Below are 12,543 nucleotides of genomic sequence, written 5' to 3' on the forward strand. Positions count from 1 at the left end.
GAGGGAGTGAAGGGAAATTCTATATTTGAGACCCCTGTTTCTCATTTTGGGAAGTTCTGAAAAACAGGGTGACTGATTGAGATAGCAAGGACCTAAGCTAATGGGAGTAATAGGAGGTCCATCTAGAGCAGTGGATTAGGGAATAGTTTTTATTTCAAGGGCTATTTGAATATTTGTAGCATCATTTACAGTCTATATTTAGTCAGACATTGAATTAATTCATCCCTAAAAGGTTCCTAGATTTATTGAATTTCGAGTCTTCCCCATGGTTGTCTTAGCAGAACCAGACCAAATGATAAGGTTATCAGTTTGGATGTTTTTTGTCCCAAACCTAGAGTGTTCCACTTCTCTTTAGGTTATGAAGCAAGATGAATGATCTGTCAATAAGTAATTACTAAAAATAGCATAGAAGAAATTATAATAAATTATTATCCATTAGCAAATTCAAGATGCTTGCTCAATTCACATATTTGTTTTTATGTTTCAAGAGTGACCCTTTTAGTGTCCTTCAAAGCCCTTTCTAAAAGAGCACATGTGACAAAGAGTATTCTATATAATAGCTTTAAAATAGGATATCTATTTCCAAACAGAAATAGTAAGATGACAATTTCCAAAAGCATGATTGGATGAGAATAGAAAACTTATTGCAGACCTTTTTAAAAAAAAAATCAGTTACCTCTATGACATCATAAATCGCCCATTTTGTTTTGATTTCTTTGTTAAATGAATCATTTGGATGACTATATTTTAAAATATGATATAATTTGATAGAACTAACTAGCTGTATCTGCAACTCTGCTTAGTTTCAGCTTCATGAAACAAGATTCCCATTTCCAAAATAAACTCATTACTTCTTTTTTATAAATTATTTTTTAAGGTATTTTTCAAGGCAATGGGGTTAAGTGGCTTGCCCAAGGCCACATAGTTAGGTGTCTGAGGTCTCATTTGAACTCAGGTCCTCCTGACTCCAGGGCCGGTGCTCTATCCACTGTGCCACCTAGCTGTCCCTAAACTCATTACTTCTATTCTCATCTTTATGCTGCTAACTCACACTTACAAACCTTTCTTGACCTTCTCCCTTTCATGATTGGAAGACCAGAGTGTATTACTAAATTCCTCCCAAAACTTTCCTTTATAGAGGACAGAAACCGAACTTCCAACTCTTCACTTTGGATCTGCTATGGTTTCAACTTCATAGAACATTGCTTGAACAACATTCAACTTAATGTCACACCATCTTCACAACTTCATTTGTGTTGGCTTCTTCCTTTGGATTTTAAGTTTCTTGAGTGCAGAGATTTTCTTTTTCTTTTTTATTATTATTTCTGGCATGTAATGCAGTGTCTGGGACAACATATATGCTTAATAAATGTTTGAATTGAATTGAAAGATCAAGGAAATTAAATTTTCTCTTTCTAGAAATTACCAGAATGAAATTTAGATAAGATCCCTGAAATCTCACCTTTTTTCCCCTTTTTCTTGAATGCTGCTGTTACCATTGTTCATTATTCTCTTTAGATGCCTCTGAAACTTCTCAGAACCTTGTTTAAGGATAATCATTGCCTAGATATCTTGTAATTCTGCATGGTTAAGCCAAACTTTTACTTCTTCTGGGTCATATCACAACAAAAACATATCAAGGGCCACCTATAGAAGTTAATATTTATTTAGGACTACAGCCCATGTTTACAATGTGTATATAATAATAAAATGCAATTTTGCAAAGGGGTATGGGTTACGAGGGTCATATGTAGTCCACACTTGACTATACAGCACATATCATGTTTAATATACTTCGAAGATATTTTCATATTATTTATTCTCAAAATTTCCTTCTTCCACTACAAAATAAATAAATTTGTGGCACAAATAAACCACAGAAATAGAAATTATCTAGTGCCAGTCCTGAGATTCCAGAGAAAGTCTATTACTTCCAAGAACTGTGTTAGTCCATGATTAAATGAATTCAGATTATTCTTATCTTTTTTTAAAATTTTATTTATTTAAGGCAATGTGGTTAACAGTGACTTGCCCAAGGCCACACAGCTAGGCAATTATTATTGTCTGAGGCTGGATTTGAACTCTGGTCCTCCTGACTCCAGGGCAGGTGCTCTATCTACTGCTTGCCATTTAAATTCTTGAAGCCCTATAAACTACTTTATGTGCCAGTAGGGGTGCAGCCATCCTGCCTCATAAATCCATTGTACAAAATAATTTCTTAAAAGAGTGCAGATCTACCTGTGCTATGGACCAAGTTTGTCTTGGATATATATGATTTAGCAAAATCCATCAGCTTAAACATTTTCATGGAATATTTAACCAGGAATTTATAACTTTCATCATACTGGCTGCAAGTTTGAATACTTTTGTTATGTTTTGCTGTCCTCCTTTCTCCTTCTCCTTTTCTTTTTCCTCCTCCTCTGTCTCCTCCTTTTCATATCTGCAAGAAATAAAATAGTAATAACTATGATCTTGAATATGATGTATAAATATACATTGAAACCTGTGAATAACTGATCTATATACTCTATCAATACGTATTTAATAAACTTGTTCTATTTATTAATTCACAGTAAATGCTCTAAGATGAAAGCATTGTACAACCAATAACAATTTGTTAATGAAATTAAAGTTGCAGAGGGCATTGTAGAAGAGGCGGGCAGAGTTAGAATAGGATGCATGTAAAAACTAATGGAGTTCAGACTATGAGAACAGAATGAGGGGAACTGAGCACATTTTTATCATGAAAATGATATCGATGAACACACAGTAGAAGCTATGGGAGTTTTCATGAGTGAAAGAGAATGAAAAGTTCAGCATATTCTAAGGTTGAAAGAAGAGTATCTAATTTGATCCTGGTCTTTTCTTCTTTTTAAATTTGTTAATAGGGGAGGATTGTGTCAGTTTGAGAGCATGTTATGTTTTTTTTTCTTTGCTCTATCCTGTGTCTCTTCTCTACCTAGTCATCCTAGGTATAAGTGTACTTATACTTCTGAGGTAACTGATGGAAATCATATTTAAAATTAATTTTACTAAATTCTTTTAAAATCAGGAAATTGCATATGATCTCATCATAGAACTACAAGGCTATCTAATTCATACTGATCATTTTTCAATAAATAAAAATTAGCGTCATTGTCAACTGAAACTTTTTTTTTTCTCCTTGTCCATTGTTCTCAAAAACAGACCACGGCATTAGGGAGGTGATGCCATGACAAGCATGTGAATTGGATTTGAGTGAAGGGGAACTGTGCTAAGTCACCAGACTCAGTTTCTCCTCCAGAGCCATCGGGGTCCAGATATGGATCAGGACAACTGGAGATGCCTTAGATGCAAGGCAATTAGGATTGAGTGACCATCCCATACAGCTTGTTAGTGTCAAACCTCTGAATCCAGATAGGAACTGGGTCCTCCTGACTCCAAAGCCTGTACACTCTCCGCTGCACCATTCTGCTGCCCTGATGCCAAATGACACTACCTAGAGTCAGAAAGATGTATGTTTAAATTCGGCCTCATCTACTTACTGATTGTGGGATACTGAAAAAAAAAAAAAGACTGGTAATCTCTTTTAGGGGCTTTATGTTTGTTAAACTAAACAAGCAGACTGTCTCTCAGTTTATGTCCCCCTCTAAATCTCAGAACTTATGAAAATGATGATCAAAAAGTCTGAACTGTGATTTTAGGATGAGAGATAAGATTTGAACACATCTTCAGATTGTAAAAGTTGTGGTTTTTATAATGGCCTTTCATCTTTCAGCCTTTCTTGAGTTCAATAAGGAATTTGATCTGAAGCAGTTTTGGTTTAAAGAGTAAATTTCTGGGCAGCTAGGTAGTGCAGTGGATAGAGCACCAGCCCTGGAGTCAGGAGGACCTGAGTTCAAATTTGACCTCAGACACTTGATAATTACCTAGCTGTGTGGCCTTGAACAAGCCACTTAACCCCATTTCCCTCACAAAAATCTAAAAGAAATAGAGTAAATTTCTGATAACTGTATGAGTTGCCAAAAGAGAAAGGAAATTCAATTTTTGTTCAAATTATGTTTTTATTTATTATTGTGGGTTAGTTGTTGCTTATTATTTTGGGGGCTGTTATTTTTGTTTTGTAATTCAAATAAGAACCCTGAAAATTAGGAAAGGAAGGAGACTGAGACTATCAATAGGCAATGATTTGTTTCCCTCACAACTCCCATTGTTCCTTGTTGTAATAGAATGCAAAATAAATCATAGTACTTATCTTTCATAACTCTATGATGTAACGAGTGTAAATATAATCATCTTTCTTCTTGTGTAAAGAAACCTAACACCCAGTGTTTTAGTGACTTTCCCAAAGTTCAAAACTCTTATGACTGAGAATTAAACTTAGACCTATAAAACGGCTTTTCAAATACAAGCCTAAACTTTAGAGTGGGAATATGATAGAACCAGAGAATGTGAGAGATGGTAGGGAACTTAGTGGCTATAAACTCCAACATAAGGAACTTCTCTGTTTTGCTTTATAAGTATTCCTAAGGTTTCTAATTACAGCATTTTTGATAACTTAGAAATCATTTAATCCAATAACTTCACATTATAGATGAAAGAACTGAAAGGCAAAAATGAATTAGTGGAAGTCACACATCCAAAGTTGCACAAGAAGTAGTATTGTTCATACTCACCACTAGTTACACAAGTATTTCAACATTCTCTTTACTATACATATTGCTTCCATGCATTGAACTCTGGTCTCAACAAAGGTTGCCCCTCAGATGAACTCACCATTTTTTGAGGTACTACCTTCCATTTTGGACAAATCTAATCCTGAAAAATTTTCCTGATATTTTTAATCTAAGCTCAATTTTATAACTATTACTCATTGTTCATTGTTGTCTTCTAGAGACAAGTCAGAATCTGAACTTTTTCTCCAAATGGTAGGAAAAAACAAACTGGGAAGGTGCATGGAAACCACTCTTTGTATGTGTTTTATGTATAAATATATAAATATAAACATATAAATATAAATGTATAAATATAATTCCAATAGGATTAAAAAAAACAAAATGCTTGCTTGAACATATAGTTTTCTCAGCTGTAAAATATCTATGGAAATAATAATTAAAAGAAAACAATAATAGTGTTTGCACAAAACTTTAAGACAGGCAAAGAGACACATTAAATAATCTGAAAGAAGTTTGAGTTCATTGGCTCAAGATGAATAGGAAATAAAGCAAGGCTTGCAAAGGTAGATTCTTAAAAATGGAAAGTTGTCAAGTGACTACTAATAGCCTCAGTCTTAAGAATCCAATTATACCTCCATCAGATGCAATAACACATAGCAATGTGTTAACTGGGAAAAAAATGCTAGTTAACATTTTTCCCAACCTCATACTTTGGCAAATCTATCCTCCAGGGAATGAGTGGCTTTATCTTAGGGTTTTTTTTTCTTTTTGTTTGTTTTTGCTTTATTTTTGAAATATTTCAAGAAATTTACTACTTAATACACTGGGAGAGCAATATTGCCCAATTGAAACTAAGTATGAAAGCGTTCTGGAACTCAAAATGTAAAAGGGTTCACTGGGAAAGATCAATTGATTTCAGCCACCTGTTTGGACTGAAAGTCTGACAGTCAGTCTTAAAATAGTTTCTTTCAAGTTCTTACAATCAGTACCTTTAAAATAGGCAAGGAGATTGCAGCATTTTTTTTTCTTTGTTGGCAAGTGCTAACCTGTGGTTTTCTAGAAGGGTCATTTTGCTATTTTTTTCTGAATTCAATTCAGGATTTGCCTAATCATCTTATCTGATTTACATTCATATCAAAAAAATTAGATCAGGTCTGTTGTCTACTTATTCTCGAATTTGCATTAAATTCTAAACTTAATTTTGTTTCATTAATCAACTGATCTATGAATACGTATGCATTATGCACCTATTTTGTGCCAGGGACTAATCTATGATCTAAGGATAAAAATAAAACTGCCCTTATAAGCAAGGAACCCACTTTATAAAATAAAGTGATGGAATGTGCCCATCATACAATCTTTCCCTAACATAGCCTTCCCTCTGAACACAATGACCTACCTAACCCAGTATATCTTCTTTTATTCTTGTTGTTGTCTTTCTAAAAATGCAGCTCACAGAGGGTTTTAATGTGCTGGCAGCTTTCTTTGCAATATATTAATATCATCTTTAACACTATTTGCCCAGATTATAATAAAATCCTAACTATATTCCCCATGTCATCTTATCCATTCTCAATCCAACCAACACAGAATTTTCCATTTATATTTCCTAAAACACACGCATGACCCTTTCCTTTTTCAAACTTCCTTTGCCTAACATTTAAATCTCTCCCAAAGTGACTTCAGCATAACTTTCAGCTTTATCATCTGCTGCTTCACCCACTGGTCAGGGAAATAGGAAATTAACTTTTTTGATATTCCTACATCATTGCAATGTCCATGCTTTTTCTCAGTCTGTCACCATGCCTGGAAAAAAAAATATTGATCTTTTAAAATCTTAATTTGATTCCAAAATAAATTGCTATGATACTTTTAATAGGAAGGAAGTGGAATCTAACTGGAAGTCCCCACTTCTCATAAAAGGAAAACACTTCCCATAAAAACATAGTAGAAAAACATAGTAGAATATTATCACTAAGGAATCAGGCTATGTTTTAGTTCTCACTTATTTTACTTATGCATTTTGTATACTTTTATAAAGAGAATGATTGATTGATCATGAATTTACCAATAATATAATATAACAAATTGATAGTATACAAATTTAGGGAAGATGAAACCTCAGCACAAATCATCTAAAGTTTCCAAAGAAGTGAGAAGAAAATGTCACAATTCTAGACTCCTACGACCCAGTCTCATTGGAGCAATCATAAGACCATAGATTTAAACCTAGAGCTAAGACTGGTGGTCTCTATAGGTAGTATCTAATGGCAAATAATTAAAGTCTTCAAAATGCCTTATTTCCTTTATTAGGTGAGAATATATCTTTAAGTAAGTCTTAGAATCAGTGATGTTTTGCTTGAATAGACATATAGATATATATTATTAGATTTTTTTCTCCAATGAGTTTTACCAGCTAGGAAGGATTATATATATATATTTGTTTTTAATAGAGTGGCGGGAAGTGTTACAGATATGTGATTTTGCCTGCACTTTGAAATGAAATATTGTATTATTAGATTTCCTTAATAATTTTGCTTTGTTACAAAATATCACTCATGTAAAGGTTTGTAATTTTGAAATGAAGCATATTGATTAAACTTTAAAATGGTATAAAAGGGATAGAACCCATTCTTACACGCTTTTCAATTGATCCATTCAATCAAATGCATGAACATCACGTGAACTTTCCAGTTAAGTTAAAAATGGATTAAAATGCTTCTAGCGATTGGATGAAAGCAAATGATAAACTCCATGAATACATTGGGATTTATTATATAATCCTCCTTCTTACCATACCTTTTGAACATTTGATCAACATCATTGAGAACCTGGATCTATAAAAAACTATGTTCCCAGCTAAGAGATAGAGAAATTTGTTATTCAGAAAAAATGATCTTCAATATTTTAACACATTATTTAACTCCTATTGGAAATCTAAAATACATCAGGAGAATTCCATGTGTATTTTACCAAAAAAAGAGAAAGGAATTTCCATCAAATTAGGAACTTGGAGATAGATCTTTGCCAAATCATCGCTTCAATATTTAGTCAGTTTTCCCTTGTCTCTAGGGGAGAAGTATGGGAAAAGTTTTTTTGTGGGAGAAAATGCGTCCCAGACTAGAACATTTTTAATATCACTATTACCATACTACCTCAGTAAATATTTCTAAAAGTGAACTATTTGTAAATGACTTAAAATGGTCAAAGGATATGAACAGACATTTTTCAAATGAAGAAATTATAGTTATATATAATCATATGAAAAAATGCTCTAAATCATTATTGAATAGAGAAATGCAAATTAAAATAATTAGGAGACATCACTTCACACTTATCATATTGACTAAGATGACAAAAAGGGAAAAAGGATCAATGTTGGCAAGATAGTGGGAGGACTGGGATATTGATGCATTGCTGATGAATGGACTTGTGAATGCAGCCAACTATTCTGGAAAGCTGTATGAAACTATGTCCAAAGAGCAATAAAACCATTTATGCCCTTTGACCCAGCAATTCAAATTCTAGGTCTATATGCAGAAGAAATCATAAAAAACAGAAAAAGTCTCACATGTTCTAAAATATTCAAAGCAGCTCTTTTTGTAGGGGCAAAGAATTGGAAAGTGAGGGGATTGCTCATTAGTTGAGGAATGGCTAAACAAGTTATGGTATATAAATACTATGGAATATTATTGTTCTAAGAAACCAGAAATGGTTGGACTCTTTAGAAGTATGGAATGATTTAAGGCATTTGATGCTGAGTGAAGGGAGGAGAACCAAGAGAATAACGCCCACATCAACAACAACATTGTGAGATGGACAACCCTGATGGAAACAGCTCCTCTCAGTGGTACAGAGAGCTAGTCCAACCTTATTAGACAGGTTATGGACAATGCTATCTGCAGCCAGAAGAAGAAAAACAAAACAAAACACACACACACACACACACACACACACACACACACACACACACACACACACACACACACACACAAAACCTCCAGAATCTGATGAACACTTCATAAAAATGATCTCTTATGTATCTATTTCCCTTAATCCTAAATCCTCATATAGAAAATAACTGATCTATAAATTTATTTCTACAGTGTTACAGTGTTAATGTGACTGTTCACCACTGAAGGGAGAGGGGTGGGAGGGATGGTGGAAGGAAATTATGTAACTTATAAACAAACATGTTCATATGGATGAAAATTAAAAAAACTAAATAATTTTTTTTTTCAAAAACTGTAAGTGACTGGAGTATAATGGTACTAAAGATCCATACTCAGTACTTCACATTTATACTTAGAACTCTCAGGAGATAAGTAGTCACAAACCTAACAAAGCAAGTATGAATTAAGAAATAATCTAAAGAAGGTGAAACAGAAGGTATCTAGCTAAAAAAATATCTCCAACTTCCTATACTAGAGACTTTGAAGATGAAAAAACTGAGGCATAGTGTGACTAATTTAATTTACATATCAATGAAGCAGAACAGTTCAAATTGATCTACCAGTTTCTGGGTCTAATCTGTTGATCTCACTTTGGCCTTTTGTGAACTATCAAGAGTTAGCAGCAGTGTTGTGGATTATTCAGCCATAATGTCCTGATGCTAGAAAACTTCTGAACTAAGTGAAGGCCTTAGATCCCCCCATTCTTGACTAGTTGCTAACATTTTCTTGGAATTGGGAGACGACACAGAAGGATAATAGTAACTTTTTAATTTAAAGTTGAGTTTACTTAATTTATCTTCCTACATATGCAGGAAGGAGGAAAAAGGAAAAGAAAAACAAGAAATCTTTTTAGCAATTTCTAAGTGGTATAATGGGCAGAACACTGGTCTTCTTGGAAGCAGAGGGTCCTGATTTCCTCAGAACTGGCCTTTCCTTAATGATAATTCCTTTTGATCTATCACTTTTGCATGAATTTAAAGATTCATGAATTCAGAAAACAACCTAAGCAGTAAATAAATGAAGTTAAATAAATAGATAAATAAATAAGTGAAAGAGGGAATGAATTGAAAAGCAAATAGATAAAACAAGAATGAATAAAAGAATAAATATATGAGCTCCTTGAGGGAAGGTGATATTTTATTTTATTTTTTTTCAATATGTTCATTGTCTACCTCAATGGCTGAAAATAAGTAGAACTTTCTCAAATGTGTGCGGATGAATTGATTGATCTTAGTTAACAGAATTTGTTTAAACTAAGTGGTCTTCTTCTGACTTCCTTTTTAGGATAGTAATATAAAAAGATGGACATATAGACAGTAAACATTGCAATAATTACCTACATTACAATAATTATCTACATTCTCCTTCTCTATTTGCAAATCACATTCCTTATAAGAGATAAAGAATAGAAGATTAGAAAAGCAGTTTTCTTTTCTCTGGTTATGCAAAGTTAGAAGAAATGAATGAACTTTTATTTTTTAAATGAGCCCAATAATTTCAAACTGACCCTGTAGACAAAAAAAAACTATCTTAGTTATAAATACCAATATTAAAAAAGTTCCCAAAATCATTACTTGTAGTTTATATATAGTTAGCCTTTTAAAGAAAACAGGGTAAGATTTTAGACTTTAAAATGAACTCAGTAACTATCTCTATGCCATATTTTCCAAATATATGGGTAACTAATGTGCTTCATTTATCGTCCTTTATATCACAACAGAACTCTAGGATATACCATTTCAAATCCAGTAAACCAATCCAATTAAGGTAGGATATGGGTCCTCTTTCAAAAGCAAAATCAAAAAAAAAACAATTGTCTCTCCCTTTTCTAGGATCATTGTTATAGAACACTCTCTTTAATGATGGAGATATGTTGGGTGAGGGGCTAGAGATGATGAAAAGATAGAGAACTACCACCTTCACTAGTCCTGCTGCAGTATTCCTCAGGGTCAATCCTTCTTTAAGACTCCTTGAGCCCAGAGTTCTTTGAGACTCTTGGAGTGACAAGTCTTCAGGATTCTCCAAATGTTTTCTTGCTTTGGGTATTTTGGTTTCTATCTTTGAGAAAGAAGACGAAAGAAGCCAACTTCATTTTAGATTGCTGAAGGAAAAGTCTGGAATTCATGAGAGAAATTGGTGGTCTACATTATGTTCCTAAACCCAGCTTCTAGAGACTTTGGGAAGGGTCTTCTTGGGTATGGTCCAGGACACTCCCTCCTTGATTGAGCTATGCTATCTTGCTGCCATTGGGAGTGTTCTTTCATTTTGTGTTATCTGGTCCATAGTTTCTCATGTATACTTTCTCTGATATCTGTTTTGCTATAATTTGGAACTTGTATTAGGTGGAAAAGAGGTCAAACTATGGGTATAGACCCTTGGGCCTCACTTTCCCCCAGCAATGACAGTGATCAAATGTTAGATGGAACTTGATCATATACTCAAGATGAATAATGTTATTGTAACAGATAGATATAGATGGTACTCTATATTTCTGAAGAGATCAGTAGTAATCTTAACCTCTAACCTCCTGTTTCCCTCCTGGAAAGAATGAAAGTCTTCCTTGTAGGATGTTGGGGAAAAAAGGGTTAGAATTATCTATTTATGCCTACTTCTATTTGAATCACACAATAACACTGTCCTCACCATTCTTGGCCCCCTACTTAAATGTGGGTCTCTATTACATGACAAATTATTTATAATTAGTAAAATAAAGGGAAAAATCCTATGCAACTATAATGATCAATCTTGTTCTGCAATTGGAAGTAGAAACATATCTTACTTATTTCCTTGGAGAAGTGGGATGCTACATTAGTAGATGGGCATTTACATTATTTATTTTTGCTTAGCTTTAGTTCCCTATTGATTTAAGGGAAGGCTTGACATGTCTGTTGGAAATTAGCAAGAAGGGTATGTCCAGAAAGATGGTGGTGTCTTAATAAAACTTAAAGAAAACTTAAATCAATATGTCTGCTTTTGCTTTGTTAAAATCATCCTATCTTGTTTGCTGTGAATTCAGTCCAGATGATTTGAGGTTGGGGAAAAGGTTAGAGATTGTATTTGTGTTGAAACTAGCCATGAAGTCAGCTTGTCAGTTTGGTTAAGAAAAGAAAAAGCCAGAGGTCGACCTAGGATAAATTTGACAAGCTTTGGGGTTTTCCTAGGATGGAAAAGAAGCAGATGTCCAATTCTAGGGAAATAAAAACAGAAGATGAAAAACAAAGCAAAACATGCGTGGCATTCAACTCAGATATAGGAGAGATCCATCAAATTCTAGATTGGAGAAAATTAGATTTTCAGTTAGGTCTGGTGTTATCCCTTGGTTAAGTAGATGTCAGACAAGTCATCCCAGGCTAAATGTGTTCCCACCCATAGGGCTTAATTCCTCATTACTTCAATTAGGCATATAATTTTTAATTAAAACTTGGGAAGACTTCAGTTTCCAGTTCTGTTGTTACTTATATGCTCTTGTAAAATTTATTTAACATCATTATGTTGTTTCTCATCATGCTTCCTTGAAACACCTCCCTTTCCCCAAAACATCATCACCATGACAACAACAAACATACAATAATAAAACACTTTTAGATTTCATCTTGAGACCAAGATCCAAGTACCTGTTGTTGGCCATATAACCTTCTGGCTATATTGGTCACAAAAACTACTATTTTTGTCCCCCTGCCACATACACAGACACCACCCATCCTCTGACACACCACTTTTCCCCTCTTGTCATCAGATCTATCCTATAAAAGCTTTTGGGGAAAATTATGTCAATCAATTGGTCTATGTTGACATACACCATCCCTAGGATCTCACTCTTCTGTGGCTACCAGTGCCCTATACATTATCTCAGTCTATTAAGCTGTGAGCTCCTTGAAGGAAGAGGTTGCTTCCTTCATTTGTGTCTCTTGCACTTAACATAGTGGCTGGCACAA

Source organism: Macrotis lagotis, chromosome 6, assembly GCF_037893015.1.
Source record: "Macrotis lagotis isolate mMagLag1 chromosome 6, bilby.v1.9.chrom.fasta, whole genome shotgun sequence".
Taxonomy (NCBI): domain Eukaryota; kingdom Metazoa; phylum Chordata; class Mammalia; order Peramelemorphia; family Peramelidae; genus Macrotis; species Macrotis lagotis.